General features: G+C 54.1%; 1 pseudogene; it reads left to right on the top strand.

Annotated features, from left to right (window-relative positions):
* The first annotated feature begins 1,226 nt into the window (after positions 1 to 1,226).
* Positions 1,227 to 3,253, top strand: part of LOC148773498 (melanoma-associated antigen 9-like) — a 5,291-nt pseudogene continuing 3,264 nt past the window's right edge.

Here is a 3,253-nt window from a genome sequence, read left to right as displayed (position 1 = left end):
GATAAATACGGTTTGTTATCACTTACATGTGGAAGCTAAAAAGGACAAACTGGGACTTCCCTGGCAGTCCAGTGGCTAAGACTCTGCACTTCCAATGCAGGGAGCATGGATTTGATCCCTGGTTGGGGAGCTAAGATCCCACATGCTGAGCAGCAAGGCCAAAAATTTAAAAATAAATAAAAATAAATTTAAAAAGTAAAATAGAGAAACAGAGAAGAGAGTGGTGTTTGCCAAGAATTAGGGATGGGGAAATAGGAAGAGATTGTTCATGGGGTACTAGCCCCCATTTACAATACTAACAAGTTTTGGGATCCAGTGTACAGCAGGATGTTTATAGCTCACAATTTGTCAAATACTTGACTGTTGCAAAGAGAGTGGAACTTCTACACTCTCACCACAAACACGAAATGTGACAGGATGGAGGTGGTAGCTCACACTATGTCAGTGATCATTTCACCATTTATAAATGTATCATATCAACATTGCAAGATTTTTGCTTGAACTCCATCCCTCCTTGCTAGTGAGGCTTCTCTTCTAGTGGAGTAAACCTCACTGCAACTGTAGTGTCGTTCACCCATGTGATGCTTCCAGATTTCATCAGGAAACAGTTTTCAGTGTGAGTGAAATTTTAAACATCCCATAGGCGATGCTGTCGCTTCTGGCTCCGATACAGCATCCACATGACACTCTGGAAACCATTCTGCAGATAAGAATCCTTTTCTGCTTGTTTGTTTTTTTAAGTTGGCATCTATATTTTGTCGTACTTTTCTAATTTCAAACCCTTGCTTTCCCTGATTGAAAAGTAGCAACACCGAATGGGACTAGAGGACACCTACAGGTTCAGAATTCTTTCCTGGTTCGATGATTTATTACTCACAAAGCGTCACCTCTCCCCCCACACGCAGAGAACAATGTGAGTCCATTTCCCAGCTTTGACAATAGCCACCACACAGTCAAGTTTAGTAAACACCACGTGTTTACTATGGGTGCAGCTGCCTTCCATCCAGCATCTGTGCTGGGACTGCAGCCTTCTCTCAAGGGGCAAGGAGGCCCCCTCCCGAGTGAGGACGACACCCCGGAACAGAGGGTCCCACAGAATGCAGCTCCACCATTCCTGGGGATGTCAGCCTAAGAACCCCTCCACCATGCCCACTTCCTCAGTGAACTCGAGGAGCCAGAGGTTTGGTCTGTGGGGTGCAGTCTCAGATGGGCAGAGGGAGGGCCCCATGTCCTGTGGAGACTCCAGGTGAGGACCAGCGGAGACTGAGGGTTCCCAGGGAATGCATGTGCTGCCCTCCTGACAGTTTTGGGGGACGACAGGGCATGGCATCCGGATGTGACGCTACTGATTCCTCTGAGAGAGAAGTGAGGGCCTGGGTCACAGACCTCAGATTCAGGTCAGCAGAGTGAAGGAGCCCAGCCATGCTAGGAGTCAAGGTAGAACCCTGGGGGTAGGGGGCTCTGGGGCCCCAGGACACACCGGTCATCACTGCTCTCAGCCTTGATAGACCCTGGCAGGGTTGTGGGAATGAGTCTTCCACCCCCGGTTTCCCTCTCGGGTGTGCTGGCTCGACAGGGCCTGTGTGTCTAAGGGAAGCAAGGGTCTCACCTGCTCACCTGGGCAGTGCCCAGACTAGCTGAGAGTCAAGGCGAAGAACACAGGGAAGGCTGAGTGACTCCCAGGACATCACCTCAGCCCATGGCGTCCTCAACCACTAAGCCCTGCTATAATGGCCACAGCCTCCTGCTGGGGCCTTAGGGCAGTGACGCCCTTGGTGTGATGGTCTGGCCTCTGCCGAAGACTTTGGCATCCCAGGACCTGTCAGAGCTCAGGATGAGGACCCAGAGGGAGAACACAGGTGACCCCACAGTTCTACGCCTCTGCTGCCAGCCCTGGGCATCCCTGGCATTGGGATGAGCACTTGGCAACGTGTCCTGACTTTGCATCAGGGTCTCAGAGAGACTGGGGACCTAGGATAAGGGGTGGGGTCTCATGTGGGCAGAGGGAAGGGTCCAGGTCCTCACGGGACTGAAAGGGTGTACACTGATGGGGGACTTGGGGGATCCTGGACCCCAATCTGAGGGGACCCCACAGACCTCGCCCCCTATATTTGGGTGGTCTGGAATGTCTCGGTGTGGAATTACTGTTCTAGGCTGGTCCTGACTTTCGGAATTCGGGTCTGAGAGAGACTGTGGACCTGGTTAAGAGGAACGGGACCTCGTTTGGGGAGAGGAGAGAATCCCAGGTCCTACCCAGAGGCAAAGTGAGGTGCCCGAGGGAGGACTGAGGGGACCCTGGACCCCAATGAGAAGAGACCTCAGAAAAGCCCATCCCTGCTGTCGGTCCTGAGAGACCCTGGGATATGATGACCGCAACAGGCTTGGTCTGACTTTCTGACATCCGGGTCTCAGACTGGGGTCCTGGTACAGTAGGCAGACTTCCTGACATCTGGGCTTCAGAGAGACTGAGGCCCTGTTGTGAGGAGCAGGACCTCAGTCGGGGAGAGGACGGAGCCCAGGTCCTAGAGGGAGTAAAGGCAAGGATCCTGAGGGAGGAGTGAGGGGAGTTGGACCCCAGAACAGAGGGGACCCGGGTTGTCCCCAGGAGGGAAGACCACGTGCAGCATATCTTGACATCCAGGCCTCAGAGTGACTCGGGACCTTGTGAGAATCATGGGGCCTCAAAGTGGCAGACGGGAAAATTCCTGGTCCTGCCTGGTGTCCAGGCTCCATGTGAAAAAGGACTAAGGGGATTGGACCCCAAGACAGGGTGTTTTCCTAGCCCTTGTCGGGGGGGGGGCGTGTCTCAGAGGCCTCAGCGCAGGGTAAGCAAGGTGAGTAGTTTGCTCACCTATAGCGTTGGGGCCTCGGGAGGTGAGGTTTTCAGGTGGATGGCAGAGGTTTCAGGTCAGCAGGGGCTGGACTCCCCAGCCTGAGTAGAACTCACCCCTGTGGTCAGTGCTGGGAGGCCAGGAAGGACGTGAGGAGGAACTGAGGACTGGGCATCTCCCCAGCCTAGGACCCGCAGGAGGCCCTGGGCAGGTGCAGCCAGGTGGGGCCCCTCAATGCTTTCTATCCAGACTTGGTTCTTTTTCTGAGTTTCCCTGCAGGCCCCCAAAGGGGAGAGTCCAGGCCGTGCCAGGGAAAAGGGGAGCACTAAAAGGAAGTCCCTAGGGAACCGCTCACCCCACAGCTGGGGGAGTTCACAGAGTCCACCCCTCCAACAAGCACAGAAGGCCTAGGGCCTTGCCAC

Source organism: Moschus berezovskii, chromosome X (genome assembly GCF_049115385.1).
Source record: "Moschus berezovskii isolate FMDL1 chromosome X, NW_MosBer_1.0, whole genome shotgun sequence".
NCBI classification, from domain to species: domain Eukaryota; kingdom Metazoa; phylum Chordata; class Mammalia; order Artiodactyla; family Moschidae; genus Moschus; species Moschus berezovskii.
Note: the sequence above shows the minus strand (reverse complement) of the source record. Positions and strands in the feature narration are given on the sequence as shown.